Raw genomic sequence first — 18,284 nt, 5'->3', positions numbered from 1 at the left:
TCGGCTTCAAAGCTGTAAAAATAGGATGTTCGCTTCCTGACCCAAGTATGTAGGGCAGAGAACAGAAATGGGAGACTTTTTCAAACTAAAAAGAACAGTTAAAAAACAGATTGGCAGTCTCAGAAGGTAAAGTGCTTATCGAAATTTGGAGATAGCTTTCCAAGTTGTTATACACCTAAGGCAGGACTATCAAATGATCTGCTCCTGCCCTAGACATTTTAAATTGATCTTTCCCATAGTACTACCCTGGTACTGGGAGTCTGCCTTCAATACATCAATCAGAGCACATAATATTCCCAGACTTCTGAGTATTTAGGTAGACTGCACTAAAGACTTTTTCCTACTTTTCACCATTGCTGTTTGAATTAAGAGTGCACTTTCCCCTTGCAGGGTCTACCACTGAGCCCCTGACTGATTGTGCAGATTTCATACTATCTTTTCTTTATGGAGAAAAAAAAAAAAAAGAAAATTTAAAAAAACAATTTTTCTATCCTGTAGTAAATGGGTTTTGGCAATATAAGTCTCACAAGGCGTTTCCTTGTGGAGCCAGCACATAACATTCCAAGTTGGCCTAGGGACATGATCACTCCTATTCATCCAGGATGGGTTTCAATGCCACAGCATGGCCAAACATGACTTCAGCTTGTACAAAAGAAAAGATCCTCTGAAAATTTATTACATGAACTGTGAGTTTAAGTGAGTTATTCTAGGATGGATTCACTTTGGGGGGGAGGGCAAGGGGAAAAGAAAAGGTGAAGAATAAATAGACTGCTCCCTCCTCTTCCTTCCATGAAATAACATCTGTGTAATCTACTCAGACCAGTGCTTGAGAGAAAAGCAGTCTCCACGGTTGCCCCACTGGGAATCTGTTGGGGGAGTATGGTTACAACGTGGTTACACCAAGGCAATACACAGGTAGGGCAGTTACTAAGGGAGGGACAAGCTGCTGGGCTACAAAGAGGATGAAGTCAGCATAGCCAGCACTGGCAGCTGGAAGAAGAGTGCCCAGTTATTCTTACCGCCACAGCCAAAACCAACCAATGTCCCCTCAAGTTAGAATAGGTCAGATATTTCCAGTTGGGCAGGAAATTCCAACTTCTACCTGAGCTCCAGATACAGAGTTTGGGCAAATAGTGAATGAGGAGCTGCACAACTGGGGAAAAGTGGCACTAAAGGCTTTGGTCACATTTGACACACAGCTTGGTTTTGCCAAAACGCCACTTATAAGGAAAACCAGCCTTTAGTGCCTTTAGTGGGCTGGAGCTTTTTGAGGTGTTGCAGGACTCCCACCTGCAGCCCCTGTTACTCACTACGAAGGTGACACATAGCCCTTTGCTTTCTTCTATTTGTAGGTTCTTAATTTCTCACATAGCAGAAGTACTAAACAGATGTAGTGCAGTTGAGTGTGATCTATTGAAATGAATTGAAAAGCCTCCAGTCTGTTACATTTGCTCTGTGATTTTAGTCCAAAGCATGCTTCCCTAGAAGAAATGCAGATGTTCCTCTAACCCCACTGCAGCAGCAACAGTCTGAGAAAGTGTCCGAGTGGCTTTCACTTCCAGTGAAATCCAGCAGTATTTGGCACAAGTTGCAGAGTCTACTCTGTTGTTGTAAGGTACTTAGATACCTTCAGAAGTCACAGACAACTTGGTACTTTGTCATGATATTTTAATACAGCTTAGGCTAATCAAAAGTCCATCACAAGAACACTGAATGCTTCTTTATGGGAATACTATGGTCAAGCAGCAATGCCCACAGAAAGACTCAGTGCTGCTTATGGTAGACAGAGGTCATGGTTAAATTAGTTCTCAAAGCAATCTCTATCACTGAGCGTGCTGAGAAGCCTTGACTGTGTGTTAATTTTTCCTTATTTTTGTCACATGTACTTTGTGAAGAATTGCACTGGTTTCCTTCTGTAGTTTCACTGCACCTGAGACACTCATCATCTGGTATTGAATTCTTTGGGATTCTGACCAAACGGGATTTGGTCAGAAAATACTTGACCTTATCAAAGTGGCAATAGGACTGGAATGTCTGCATTTTCTAGACTTATACGTATTAAACGACAATACTAAGATATCTGGTGCTTCTACTGTAAATAATATTTGGATTAAATTAACATTAATAGCTGCTAAAAATACCTCACTAACACAGTGGGAAAGTGAGACAAATCCCTCTATTGCAGAATGGACAATATTCTTATCCACTTCAGCAGCAGAGGAGGAGATACTTTCTCACACTGGAAAGGAACTATTTTTAGGAAGCATGGGCCACTTGGAAAGAGATAAAGCACAGGTATAAGTGTAAGAGGTTTAAGCTTATTAAGAAAGAGTATTTAATATGACAAACATGAAACTAATATTTTTTTCTTTTACTACTTGAAGGCTAATGCAAATACATGGAATATCATATGTAAGTAAAATCTGTTCTTGTGAAAATGCACATGTGCATTCTTGTAAACATGCAACATGCTAGCGCACACAGAAATATACTCAACAGAAATGGTATAGTTTCATCTGGACTTGACACTGCAAGTACCAGGGGATACAGTTCCATTATGGCCATCCATCTCCCAGATAAGATCCCGAGATGTGGTCTTTCAGCAGCCAGCTACCAACCTTGCTGTCAGGGAGGTGAGTTACAGAAGGTCTAGGGTGCCCAGCTGATGACTAGATAATCAGTGTCTACCCAGTTACACACATCTCTATTTAAAAGATAATTTGAGAAATCATTGACTTTCTCTGACAAAGTACCTTAAAGAAATGTCTTGCAAAACTGATGTCTCTCTGATTCAAAAGGTTGTCTCAGCAAAGAGCTGAATTGATCTGTAGGGACCATATGTCAAAGAAGAAGTGCTACAGAGGGACTAGATCTAAGAGACAGGTCTTGTAATCTTTGCATTTAGTTGCATTAATAAGAATAATCTAATCTATGTTGCTAGTTTCATTCTTTTGTATGCCAAATTATTGCTAACTTTGAATGTTCAAAAATCATTGTCAGTGCCAATAAAGACATTTAAGAAAAGTGAATAAAAATAAAAAATAAATCAAAAATAAATTTTATCTTATTATTTTTGCCTTCTCAAGTTGGACCTTTGGATTACATACTTTCAAGCCCTTCTCCTCAATCAGGAAGCAGCAAAATTTAATTTTGATTTTTCTTAATGGAAACTAAGACTCTTAAATAATCACATAGCTCAAGGAGATGGATATTTAAGAAAAATACTAAATATCCTTAAATATACAATAAAGTCAATATGAACAATGTTTTTCACAGTCTAGCTCAAATCCAGAAAATCTAGTGATAAATTGTTTCAAGTTAGAAGTCACTTTACAAAGGATGTTCGATACAGAAAATGACCCCATAATTGTTGCCAATTGTTATTTGTTCTAAAGCCCTTTCTAATTAGTAGAGTTCCTTCAATTAGTAGCTGGAATTGGTTTTGCATACATCCTCCAAAACGCTGCAATCAAGCCTCAAACTAGAAGCCTGAAAAACAGAAGGTAGCAGAGTGATAATAGAGTGATTACTAGTGGCTGACTGTACATCCAGCAATAACCAGACATCAGGCTCACAAATCTAGATACACCTTTAACATCCCGGCAAGTTGTACATATTGTTTTGCATTTCTTCACTCTCTCACGTTACTAAAAGACAGTATTAGATCTACAGCATGACAGATAATGTGGATTAGAATAAGCCTTCTTTTTCCAGGTAGTAACTCCCAAAAGAGGTATTCAATACCTTTAAGGAACAGTAGTAGCGGTATTACGAACGATTCACTTTCTTTAGCCTATTTTGAGGAGTCCTAATGAAGTGCCACACTTGGTGCTCAAACATGTAGATAGGGCTTGGAACTTGTTTCCTTTTCATTCAAAACCCCGTTTGATAATAATTGGACAGTTAACTATTTAGTATAAACTTTCCACACAGAATAGGTTGATCAAAACAATCAAAACTTCAAACTAAAATTTCCACATGCAAAAAACCAAACAAAGGCAAAAATATCTTTCTCTTTTTTTTTTTTTTTTAATAGGAAACAGGGAGTACTCGACCTGTGGAACAAACCACTTGACAGATCCTTTCCATCACACCAATTCAAATTGGACGCACTGCAGCTTTTTGTGAACAGTCCAGCAATATAAAACATTATACTTGTTAGACTGTTACAGATGTCACATCAATTGTTATTAATATTCTCTCATAGCCATGCTGCTTCTATTCAGTCCATTCATGAACGACAGCCAGATAGTAGTTTTGGAATGGTTTACATCAAACAGTTCAGCATAACTCTTCCCACTCTCCCTCCAGCCAGGCTGTCAAGAGCTCAGCTACCATTAAGGTCTACATAAGCTTTGCAAAAAAAAGCCCAGGAGTCATCAGGTCCAATAAAAAAATTACAGTAATTGAGAGTCACCAAGGCTTTAGCAGTGCCAGGTATTACATAAAGAGAAATGTATGCAAAAGCACAAATAAGACTGAGTTTTGTCAAAAAAAAAAAAATGCTCAGAGTCACTCTTGTTTGGATGATTAAGATTTTGTCTATGATGGGAGTATCAGATGAAAAATAAAATGGAGTTAACTTTCATGAACTCTAAAATTCATAATTGTTCATCTTTGAGAATATTTGTCTAGTCCATTGCAGACCTGGAAACTGCCATGAAATGTGACAAACTACATTCAGCATGGAAATTGTACTGAAGCAAGGTTTTATTACTTCACTTTGTTCCTTTCCTTTTGTAAATGCATTAAATCAAGAGAAACTGAGTAAGCAGAGAGCACCAGAACAGGAAAGGACAAATTCAAAATATTCCAAAAATAAGTTGATTGTATGTCTTCAGCTGCTTTAAAGTGACTTACCTACACTGATTCAATCGTTCAGTATTAAACATAATAATTTAAGTTTTCACAGACATCATAGCAGGTGAGGCTCTGTCTGCATTCTTCAAAAGGGACATTTTCCAAATTTAATATTTGATTTAGAGCACTGGGACAGGTCCTGTTCTCCATCCAGGGTGTTTCCTGAGCCGGAAAACAAAAGCTGCCTGCATAAGGCTGACTGTCCCCAGTCCCACAAAGCCACCTATGTTCTCAATTGGTCTAACTCCATTGAAGCTGATGGAGTTAGAGTGATTTAGCAGCAGCTAATGATACTGTTCACATATTATAGCCCACAAATACGTTCATACTGTATCTACATCAACAAACTGTGAACTACTTGATAATACTGACTACCTGCAAACAGTAATCACTCAGGCACCATAAGGAGGTTCGTCCTTAGAGATTTGCAACAGATTTTGCTCTTCAGTGTTGAAATGCCATGAGCCTAAAAGGAGAAAAAGAACAGTAGGAGTAAAGTGTGTTGGACATGCCAATAAATTAATGATAAATTATTAAAGCATGATTGGAAATATTGCCATTTTTCACAGCTGTCAGTTTAAGTATAAAAGCATCAGCACATTAAACTCGTTACTGCTTTTTCATAATTGAGACTTTAGCTTCTAGCTGTGCCCTGCAGCTTTTCATTAATCACTGGGACTGAAGTTCAAGCACAATGACAGCTTAGAAGGCATTAAATGGGCAAAGTATTTTCCAGGTACAGCTAGTAAAGGCCTTTTAGTCCTATAATCCTCAGCTAATTGTTTTTCAAAGTCTCTAAATAAAATCTGCTCATGGCGTCTCCTAGTGACAGAATTAGCAGCAGACTGGTTCTTTTTATCTTCACATTCTTTTTCTCACTAAAATCTATTGAGTGCCTATATGCTAGCTGCATAAAACAGGTGCAAATGGACTGCAATATGTAAAACTGTAACTGATACTCCACCAAGGAAACATTGATTAGATTGCCTGGGAAACAGCACTTCCTGAATACTTGCTCTAATCATACCATTTAATTTGTTATAAAAGAAACAAGATGGCATGGACGACTTCTTCACACAGCCAGCTTCCCTTTCTACATGGGAGAAGGAAATCGGGGAATTTTAAAGTTCAGTGGAATCTGCATACTCAGGACCCTGGAACAAACAGACGTTTCCTCTGCTGCAGTGGAGATTGAAGGTTCTCCTTTCGGGTTCCTATTATTCCCCCCTTTGCAAAGATTTGCACATCAGGGCTTAATAGACGTGCCAAAACATTCTTTCCTTTGTATAACAAATTATCAGCTGCATTGAGAACCATTAATTATGTCATCTAATTGGATTGAGGCAGGTGCAAAATACCTCATATGAAGTGGTCACTGGCAAGAAGGCCTAAGCACAAGTTTTTCTATTAGAAACCAGCATGTCTCCAGACTCCCGGAATTACTTTGTACTTATTGATTAATGGCCATAATTTATTACAGTGCAGAAGATCTTGCATTGAGTTAAATGTGCGATTAATCAATTTTCCATCAAATTATGAACAGCAGAACAGTTGCAAGAAAGAAAACACCGAGTGAATTCTTCCCATGGCATAGGCATAAAAGGTATGAGGACTTCTGCTTGAGGAGAACTAATAACTGTCTAGCAGTTGTTTAATATTTCCTGCCACACTGATGAATGCCATCCACATAAATAGGCCACAGGTAGCAGTGATTGAAAGACCACCAAATAGGTTTTATAGCTGCCTCTCTCATATAATGAAATATTCTTTAAACCCATCTCAAAACAATTTATTAATGCAAAATGCATTTCTGCCTTCAGCCTGAAATATATCATTGTTAAGTCAACAATATTATATTAAACTGATAACTGATATTGCAGGAGAAAAAATCCCTAGGCAATGTAGAGATGAATTTGAGATTTTTCTGTACAGAAGCTCATTTTTATTTCCATCAGAAACACAGACATGTGACTAATTGATGTCACTTCTAATCAGCTAGTAATGCACATTACAAGTATAGCATGAGAACATTTGGGGCCCAATTGGAGGGGGAAAAAAATCCCATGGTATTTCTATGTCTTTTATGGAGTAAAGTGACAAGCTTCCTTTCCCTAGTGAAGCTGTGTGTGCTGTAAAGTTTTATATTACCCTGCATCTTCCATACGCTGTTTTGGTCTGCCATACACTGAAAAGAAGCACTTTCCTCTCTGCAGAAGAATGATATCAAATACAAGATGACAACACTTGCTGGGGGAAAAAAATTAACATTTTTTTTTAAATAGTAAAAGCAATATAGAGCATTTGTAAAATGAAAGTGCAAAGGAATTTTCTTAAATCTCTGATGGTCAAATTTTTATTTTCAAATCAGAGTGTCAAATTACCCACAGTGATTTGAGTTACAGAGGTGAGTAGCAGCGGAGTAGCTGATTTTCTAAGTCAGGAGCATTTTCTGTTATCTTTGCTGCTTTCCCCTAGCAGCTGCTCAGTTTAGAGAGTACAGAATAGAATTAGGTGCACTTCTCTTGCTATGGACTACAGGTGGTGGGTACTTGTGACTTCCTTAGTTTCATGTACACAAATTTCTCTTTCACTGCACCAAACTTCCCAGCTAGGATGGGGACATTTCTTCTCCGCTTGCTGCCTGTAGTTGCCTTGCTTCTGAGGGATGGACTTTCTTATGTTTTTAAAATCACGACCTCCCAAACGTCCTGCCAAATCCTGTAGATGGTGCAAGGAGGCCATTCAAAAGTATGCTTATTTTTTGGATGGCCAAATGTCACAGGGCCAAATATTTGGAAAGCCAGTGGAGAACACCTTGAAATTGTGTTCTTCTAAAAATGCCTCCAGTTTAAGCTGCCTGTAACAGCTAAAATTGACTAATTTTTGATGGCTTTTCAAAGCTCTATTGGAAGTGAACTGAAAGTGTTCATGCTTGGCAAACAGATGGTTATTTCTCAACCCCCTATCAAAACACTCCTTCCTTCTGTTTGTATCAACACAGGAAAATAGCTTCAATGGATCTAAGCTAGATTAGTTGCCAGAAGTAGAGGTTAGAAATTTAATTCTGAGAAAAAATATTGTAAAACATACTTTCTATTTTATAAATAAATTCTAATGTAGTATTTAATCAACAAATCATTAACTGCTGCATTAGCAACGTCAGATCTCACTTCATCTGCATTTTGGAGCATTGCCTGTGGACGTGGGAGATCTTGTTTAGAGCTTCTACTCACGCTTCATAAAACTGACCCTGTCAAGTAAGTTTCTTTCGCATTCATGTTTTTTACTCATGGAAGTGTGGAATGCTTTCACCTACACTGTGTTTTTGCGTGACATCCATTAAATGAGTGTTTGTGTTCCCTTTGTGGTTTGTGTACTGAACTTATCTCCCCTCTCCAAGGAGAGGTACCACAGGGAAGAGGATGGATGCTGAATAGCGATACGTATTCTGTGATGCATCATGTGTGTGCTTATCAAGAAAGCTTTGAACTTATTACAGAAAGTGAAGGGTGGATGTTACTGCTTCCCTGGGAAAGTTCAACATTGCATTGCTGTCTAGATGAGTGAAAAATTGCTGAAGCATACAGAAGGGCAGTATATAAGGAGCACAACTCTGTCACTGTGCAATGACATCTACACTCACAAAATACACAAACACATCTCCTCTACGTGAGATGTGCAGCTGTGTGTGCCCACAAATTCAGCAAAAGCTGAGCTGCAGTAACTGAATGTTTCTTTTAAGTATTCTAAACAGCTCCGCGGTCTTCCAACCCCCATTGATTCAGATCTAATCCTGCAGCCAGATTTCTCATATGCACCCATTAAGGTAAGAAGAAATTCTCCTCGTATGCAGCATAAGGCCTTCCTCTAGGATTCAAGGACTACAGCTGTCCTCCTTGACTTATCTGGGAGCCCAAAACAGGGACCTAACAGGAGAGTCAGCAGCTCCCTGCTAGTTTTGCCTTGCCTTGCCTTGCTTTACCTTGCCTACTGTCCTAAGCCCGTGAGAACAGGAATAACCCAAGTGGCCTGCTGCTGCACTCCAGCTCCATTTTGTATAATGTTGTCTCCTACTTCTTGTATTTAATACTCTTGCACAGTACAACGTGTCTATTTTTCTGATTATTTTTAAAACTTATTAATTTTGCTACTAATTAAAAGTCTTTTCCAAGTAAGTGAAGAACAAGTGAACTTCTTGTAAGAGAAGAACTCTCTGTTGTCCACTGAAGTTTCTAAAATTTGAAGATATGGGCAGTCTAAACTCCAATGTTACAATACATACCCAGAGAAATATTTTCTTAAAAAGAAGTGCTATTACCTCTCTAATAAAACCAAGGGTGCCATAATAGGAATACCAATAAACTGTGTTAGATATGTTATTAAGGACACTGAACTGAAAGTTCGCTTTGGCAGCTTTAGGTATTAGTCTGTAGCACGTTCTGAACACGTGCAAGAATTTGCCTTTGGTCACTCAAAGGAACAGATGTTTCTCTTGGATATATTAACTTTAAACATATTTATTTTGTTGCTTCCCTCTTAACCTCTTTTATAGTTCTTCTGAGAATCTTTGTTTAAAGGTCATTTAGATACTGTGGCTACAAATGTAAGAAGGTGTTGAGGGCAAGGCTGGTGCTCAGATGTGCTTCGTGGCTTTCACTGGCTACTCAGGAAGAGCTGTGGGAAATGCTTCAGGCTAATGAAGGCAAGAGATCCACAGGGTCATGAAAAAGACAATGAGTAGAGAGGAGCTGGAAGGAATAATGCAGGGAAGACAATTACAAGTCTAAACTGAGGGTGGCTTTAGGAAAAGACAGGAAGCAAAATCTGATTTAGGGATGGAACATGAAAGAGTATGGGGTAGGTTTGTGTTTGGGTGAACAAAGCTATTTCAGTTGATGGCCGGGAGGCTGATTGCTTCAACCACATGAATCTACGTGCTTTTCTTAGAGCAATGGAGTTGCAGAAATCAACACAATGGATACATGGCCAGATGGGGGAAGCAAACCCTTTTACATCAGGAAAAAAAAAAAATGTCTATATTCATCAGGCAGAATGACTCCACCAAAATCTCTTGAAATGAGAACTTCAAATAAATATTCAAAGTCATAAAAAAACAATCTGTGTGTGGTATCTCAGCAGACTTATATCAGCACATCTATAGAACTATCATGACTCACATAAGCTGAGAGGCTCCTAAATAAAGTCAGCATGTCACCTGGAGTACATGAAACTAATGTATGGATATCATCACCTCCAGACCGGATGGAAGTCAGCCCCTTCAGCTTCTTCTTCAGCACCTTCCAGTCAGCTGTGCCACACCACAGAAGGTTCAGATGGCTGCTAGCTCCATCCTCTGCTGCTGTATGGAGAATCTTATCTAACTTTTGCTTTAATCCTTAAGAACATAAGCCTGTGCTTATATGTCAGATTCCTCACCCGTGCAGTTCACCCATGCAGGGAGCTGCTGCCCTTGTGCCCTCAGCCGCTTGTGGGGAGCCCAGCAAAGGTAAAAGCTGGATTTGCAAACCTCATCTTGGCTTCCAGGGATCATTGCCAGCAGAGACTGTCCCGGGCAGGGCTGCAGCATCTTCTGCCCAGGCCTTTCCCCTCCTGCTCCCCTCCTGCTTCCTCCACTTTTGGCACAGGCTCTCCTGGCCGCCAGCCCCTGGCACCAGGCAATGGGCAGGTGGTTTGTGCTGCTCTGACCTTGCTCCAAGCAGACTTCCTATCACCAGGGGTCGGCAACCCAATGAGCAGAGTCGGTCCTTGAAATGTAACCTCTGACTTTCAGGGGAGTATCATGCAGATTGCTAAGGTTTAAAACAGTCTGTCTTTGGGTGTCACGTTCACCCTCGGATGCACACAAAATGCACTTGCCAGTTTTAGAGCCCGTAGCTCTAAGAACCTCTCTGACTACTCAGCCAATTAAACGAGCATTTCTGAGACAACTGGCACAAAACAAGCAAAGAATCCTGCAAAGACAGGGGGAACAAAATTATCTGCAAAGCTCTCAAAAGAATGGGTTTCCCAGAGTATGAAGGAGATAGGCCAAAAGATGGTGTTTATAACGGCAGCAAACCACAAGCATGTACATATGCAAGATGATCATTTGAAGGAAAATTTTAAGCCTCATTAGTAAATGATTTTCTATTACTCACTATATTTACAGAAGACAACACAGGACAGCTAACAAGCCAGAGTATATTCTGGTGTGCCAGCAAGCTGTGCTGCAAGGGTGTGTCAGATCAGCGTTAGACCAGTTATGTATATTGTCCCCAGTTCTAACGGGCTCTACCAGGCACTATGTCCTGGATCGTCTATTTGGGCAGCATCCAACAGCCAGTGAAGTCAAGAGGAGCCTTGTCATTGGCTTTGGTCAGTCCTTGCTCCCTGATGCTCAGGGTGAAAGCATCTACTTGTAGCAGCTTCCTCAACCTTATGCCATGCTGGGTCACTTGGGGTATGCTCTGGGGAAAACCTCCAGGGAATAGGCGAAGAAAACAGGGTGAGAAGGCAGGGAGGTTTCCCTGAAACCCTTCATTCTGCATCCAAGGATGGAGAAAAAAAATTGCAGTTCTACTACAGAGGATATCTTGTTATAAAATTATTTTTCAGTTTCCCTTTGGCCAACAGTAGCATTAAGGAAAATTGACTTTTTTTCCCTGCCATCCATGAGGTGTTCATTATTGCAAACAGTAGGAACTCAGTCTCCAAAAATATATTTGGATCTTGAGAAGAATAACATATGGACTTTTAAAGTTTGGACATCCATTTTAAAAGAAAAATATGAGTGGGCTTAACTGTAGTTCTTATGTGAAGGTTATATGTCTCATACATTTTTTCATATGGTTAATATCAGTCAAGCATGGTTCATATTCTAGTAATGCAGTTTCTTGTTGTTTTTATTCAAAATATCCTACTGAAGGTAAGTTAAATGCTCCGTAGTCCCAAGTCTAAAATTAAATTTTAGGAAAAGGACCTTTAAAAATGGCCTATTGTGTTAAGCCATACACGCTAAATGTTATTCCTGGCATGACGTGTCACCACAAGAAACAGAATTAATTTTTCTTTTATAGAAATTAGTAATTAAATAAACATAATATAAATCCTTAGGACCAACTTTTTACTGCAGTAGCAAAATTTGAACTGGGCTTAAAAGGGTGAAAAAATTGTTATGATAAAATAATTTTGTTTTCAATTGCATCCAAGCTTAGCTTGGGCCAGATCACCCTCCTGTTGGAAAAAGCAAAGAGCTGGAACTATGGGGGAGTTTCTGTCGCAAGGAATCCATCGCAGCATCATGCTAGACAGGAAATGGGAGAATAACTTGCTTATGGCAAGGGAAAGCAGTCTAGTCCAAAGGACTGTAAGCAAGGCACAAAAGCCCTATGCTGACCCAGACTCGGTGCTCCAAGACTAGCCAGGAGAGTTTGGGAAATCGGGCTGAGCCACTATCCTATGAACAAAAAAGGATACCTGTTCATAAAGAGATGTTTCTTCACATGTACCAAGGGAGACTTGTCCACCGTGAGCCAAGAGCAATCAGCGAAGAAGTCAGAATACCCCTAGGATTAAAGGGCACCAGTCCTGTGCTAACACAGCCTCATGGTTCTGTACCTTGTGTTTTTAAGATTGCCATTCAGCCATTTTATGTCCCTTAAACTCTCAACTGCCTGCAAACCATATTTTATCCCTCCCTTATCAAACACTTTGTGGTTACACTTCAGGCCAGATCTAAGCAAAGATATTAATCATGTGTCAAATAAAATTGTCAGTCTGCTCCATCCTTATTCTTTTTCAATAAAGATCAATTGAAAGAGTGTAAAAAATGGCAACAAAGTCAAATCTTTTTAAAGGAAAGCAAAATGAAAGAACTATAAGTTGTGGCCCACCACACTTTAAAGTAACTTTTAGCTGTGGTTTAGGATTTGAACATATCTAAGCCAATGGGGTGGTAATTGTTATTATTTATTGCTTAAATGTGAATCTTTGTTTTCCTTCTAATATGCCTTATGGAAGAAAAAGAGACATCTGTGCTAAAGTAACAAATCTTTATGGGTGGGGTAGAAACCATCTGGGTTAAAGTAACCAGTCCATGTTTCATTAATTCTAAGTCAAAGAGCAATAGCTACATGAAAAAAATAATGGTGTCTTCTTTAAATTAAAGCATTGTATTTGAAAATGAGTATTCTAATCTCTTAGACCAACATCGACTTTATTGACAAATAAGTCTCTCTACCAAAATCATATTGTAATGCAAAGCTGATGTGTGGACAAGCTAGAATCCTATTTCTATTTTAAGATTTATTGCACAAACATTGAACAAGTTTTGGACATGCAAAAGTCAGCAAGAATGGCTGTTGCAGTTAGAGTGCTGAAACCACCCAAATTGACTTCCAACTAAAAGTCAACAGGATTTATACACTGATATTTATAAAATATTTTTAGAAAAGTTTTATTGGAGGATTTGCCTTTCAGTTACTCTTGCCTCATTGCAAGAATCTTTCTCCTATCTTCTGCAATCTGTGTGAGTAATTGTCTCACTGGGCTACCCACTTGCCCTCAACTCAGGCAATAATTCCCTAATCCCATTGTCAATGCTCCATTTCCTTCTTCTGTAAGCAACGTGGCATTGACTTTCCTCTTAGATGTACCAGCAAGACTGCAACCCTCTCTGCATCTCATACCTTCCAGTGGCATACTTCTAGCAAGGTGCTCACAAGGACTTATACCCAAGTTGGGGAACACTTAAAAGCATAAAAGCTTTTGAGGCACCTAACCATATTTTCCAGCCAAGACTGATTCTCCTTGTGCTGCCTACAGCCACAGAGGTCACTTCTGTTTGCCTACAAATAGCATTTTCTTCTATTTCAAAGAGCCTTAAGTCATCTCAGACTGGTTTTCACTCAAATAAAGTCTCATGATGCTGTTAAAATACTTCCTACCTCTGTGACCTCATTTCTCTCTTCTGTTTTGTTATCATACAAGGTAGGTTGCAGAGCGAGGAACGAGCCATTCATTCATGACAATAACTGCCTGTAATCTACCCTAAAGCTGTATTTGTGGACAAAATTCTTGTTTTGGAGGAGCAGAGTGACAGCAAAGATATGCTCCAAAGAGGTTTAAGTAAGGGTGATGTGTTGCCTTCTTTGAGCTGTGAGGACAGAAGGATTTAAGAGCAGTGTAAATTAACAACACGCATACTTTAACGTGGCTATTCGAAAAGTTCTATATGAGACCATATCACTCCTCAGCTCCAAAGATACTCTTTATGATAGCAACAGAGGAACTAATTAGCTGCCAGATGATGCCAAGTTAATGAGCAATCTTTCTGCCTTGTGATGGCCCAAGCCATATCTTGAGTTCATCTTTCTTCTGAAACTGTAACCTACATATTCTTGTACAAGCACACGCTTCAGTGAAACTTTCCTTGACTGCTGAAACTTCAGTCCCTCCTCTGTGACACCAAAGCCCAAATTTAGAGCTGGTATTTATTACACAAAATTTTTCAAAAGGCAAATAGCCTTTCCATCACACTTCTTGAGGCACAAAAGTACCATGGAAAATTATTTATTAAAATGGCTTGGATCCAGAACTATGCACAAAATAAATGTTCATATCATCGTTATTGCTTAGTTTTGACTGCTGTACTCAGGAGGCCATAACAACGTAACTATGACAAACCTAGCACAGGCCTTTCATTGACAGAACTGTATGTTTGTTCTACTTTATACTGTCAGTGATGTATAATCAATTGCTGCTGCTTGATTTGTACTGCCTATGGCACTAGGGAAAATTAAAATTAACATAAATTATAACATTTAACCTTTCAGTACTGGCATGAAATGATATATAGGCAAATGGCAGGGTAGAAGAATCATTTCTACAATGTACCTTTCAAAAATGCATGTAAGTGAAATGAAAGAAGAGCTTATGACAATGTTAATTAACATTACAGTGTCTTAATGGACTCATTTCACTGTAATGTTTTTAAAATTAAAAATAAGATTATCAATCAGGTGAATTCCCACTGAGAAAAGTGCTATCTGGATATCTTCTTCCAAGTGGAGATTTTGCTATGGATCCACTCCCTGTGTGGTGTTGCCCTCCCTTGAGCTACATATCAGGAGGCAGCAGCTTCAAAGGACCGAAGAAATAATGTCCTTTTCTTATGCTCTTTGGTCCTCATATTTAAAGCAAATGTTGGGACAGAGTTGGCCTTAATTAAAAATAAATGTGTTTCACTGGTGCTTCCTGAGGTATGCTGAAAAGTTGGGCTAAAGTAATTGCACTCTGTTGTCAGGAAAACACCTAGCTTTTGAATGAACACTGTTACAGAACTTATCAGTCATGCTATAGTTCTCTTTTCTTTTGAAACATAACTTTCACATTTAAATAATGTTTTTTACACCTAAGGTTATTCCTAAAGCATGAAGGGGAAGAACAATACAGTCTAATCCCTTCAGTTTTTAACAAGTGAAAATGTGATTGAAAGGTGAATATAAATAAATATAAAATGTATTCAGATTTGTGCATAGATTTATTCCTTTCATGAACATATACGGCAGTTAAAATATACAGCAAGCGATCTAATCCCATTTATTTCTGGAAAATGCAAAGGATAGCCATAAACCTAGAGAGAGACAGACAGATATATGAATAAACAGACAGGATAACATTTTCAAGGTTTCTGGTGAAAGAATCCTTGCAACAGATGTATTTTTTAATTTAGGATTTTCAGTACAAGCTTAGATCATTCATAATTATACCCTCAGACAAGGAGGGGGGTATAAATAAACTTTAATGGAAAGGAAACAGTCTGTAGAATAAGCATTTTCTTTGAATCATAACAACCCTTTGAATTTAAAGAAGAAGGTTTCCTTGAGGGATTGGGTGAAAAGCATTCAAAACACAGCAATCCTTCCCACTTTCTTCTTTGTCTGAGCAGATGGCTGCTGGTCAGCAAAGACCGGATTTGAAAAACACAAATTTGTCAGGCTGATTTTGGCCCTCGAACATAAAACAAATGACCAGAGAAGAAATTAAAACAGCAGAGGGAGGCAGGAGAGCAGACTGGTCTCCAGGATCTGGTGTTCCTACTGAAGAGCTGAAAAATTATACAGAAACTAAAAAAGGGAGCACTAGAAAAATAGCTGTTCCAGACTCTGGTCATATACAGGCACTGGGAGTTCCTTTGAGCTGTAAGGATAACAGCTTTAAGCCTCAACAGAGGGAAAAGAGGTGCCTGGATTCAGGTCTTTTTCCTTGGGGCTCTGATAATCCAGAGACAAAAGTCGATAGTGAATTCCAGAGCAGCAGCTGTGATGTTTCCATCTGGGGACCAGAAGACATCTGAATGAATGAGAGAAATGATCTAACAATCAATAACTTTTTTCAAGGCATCACAAGAAGCCTTTGAACAATATCACAAGAAGGAAAAAAAGAAGAGAGAAAAGCTGTTCTAATGGAGGGGAAAATGAACCCACAAACAAGACAAAATTGACACACAGTATAGCACTATGTTCACAGCAGTAAAATGAAGAGTCTGGCAACTTAGAGTTTCAGTCCAGAAAAATGTAATTTACAATGTTCTTAGCAAGCTTTACTGTGGAAATAATTCCACTCATTATGACAAGGAAGAAGTGTTGCTTCACTTCATAGAAATCAGTAGATCTCCCAAAGCTGAGCTTCATAGTTTACTAGACCAAAAGTTTGCTCTATTATGCAGGCGACTGCATCTTGATCAAAGGAGAAAGGTAAGATGAAAGATCACCTGTCTGTTTGGGGGGCAGGGGAAAAGGGTCAAGAAAGAAAAATGTAAGCAATAATCACAAGCTCCTGATTATTTTTTCCTATAGTCCTTACAGGCACAGCAGTGTCCAGGCTACGCCAGCAAAGTTTTATACACTACCCCTCCAAACGCGATGTGTGGAAAGTAGGGGATGGTGAGCTCAGAGATCTTTTCTTGTCATCTGAAACCTTTCTCATAGAGAGGGTGTAAGCTGAAAAAGCAGACAAAGGAACAAAAAAAAACCCAAAACCTATTTCAGACCAAAGAGGGCTCGACAGTGCAGCAACCCGTAATAGGAACAGAAATCAGCTCAGGTATTCAAGGTTGAACAGCGTTCTTTTATAACATACAAGTGGTTGAAATAATTTGTAGGATTTAAGAATCCGCTGGTCTTGGTTAGAGTCCGGAAAGTCAGGAAACAATAAGAAAAAAAAAAAAAGCTTTTTGATGAACTCCTGGCTTAAATAGTTTCCAGGGAGTGTGTTTAAATATTGCCTAGAGACAAACTTCAGCACAGAGGAGTGATGCAGATGCAAAGTATCGATCTCCCTGCTAAAGTGGGGTATTAAACAGAGGTGTTGCAGGGGAGTAAATGAGACCTGCGTAATTTTTACTTAGTGCCACTAACTCACTGCCTTGTGAAAACATCACAAAATAGCTGCCAAACCTTCTGGCAGATAAGCCTTCTGGCAAGGTAAGTGCTAAAGGAGGCACAGTATCGTAGAATAAAAACCAGCAGGCATCAAAAAAACCAAGGCAAAACTATTTGGTCAGTCTCAAAACTTCTTCTCAAATATTCAATGGCAACATTACTAATATTAAACACTCATAGGTTTTTCTGTACGTTTTTTTTTAGTAACTGTTGTGGTTCTGTGATGAGAAATGTATTCCATACTTCATCCTTTAGTCATATCACTCTGAAACATATTACTTTATTTACAAAAAGGACATATGTAATGTCTAGTCCATATAGTTAAGCAAAAAAAAATCTCAAAAGCAAGTGACATTTTGGGTACTGCCAGAGTTTGCAGAGAGTCTGAGGGAAATGGCTTTCTCATTTAATTTAAATCATCTGCAGTCCAAGAAACTCTGCCATTCCTTCACTGGGAAATTACATGCCCCCACATACCACTGTGGATTTGCTAAAGCCTTGAGTCTCCAACATACTGGCCAGCACTCATCTTGTGTAAGGAAGACATAATTTCATTACAACATATAATGAATGACCTCTTTATTATTTTGCAGAAGTGAGTCTATGATTCTATGAAAATAGGAGGATGAGAAATGAGAGAGTCAGTTCATAGCAGCCAGGTTCTGGCAAAAGATGTGGGCTGATGGATCAGCCGCTGGCAAGTCCAGGTCAGTGGGGCAAGGGCGAGCTGGGAACTTCTGGACAGGGTAACAGGAATTCCTGCCTAAAGATGGGAACTGTTCTGCTTAGTAAGCACACTGGAAAACACATCCTTGAAACACAGTTGAAAATAATAGTCCTCATATTTTATGTCAATGGGCAATTTCAACGATAAGCCACTGCTCTGTGTGTATTTTTATGAGGGTAGGAAGCAGGAATTAAATATTTCAGAGTACTGGAAGATTAATATTACTGTGGGATTCAAAAGATTGCTGTAGAATT

Source organism: Cuculus canorus, chromosome 9 (assembly GCF_017976375.1).
Source record: "Cuculus canorus isolate bCucCan1 chromosome 9, bCucCan1.pri, whole genome shotgun sequence".
NCBI classification, from domain to species: domain Eukaryota; kingdom Metazoa; phylum Chordata; class Aves; order Cuculiformes; family Cuculidae; genus Cuculus; species Cuculus canorus.
Note: the sequence above shows the minus strand (reverse complement) of the source record.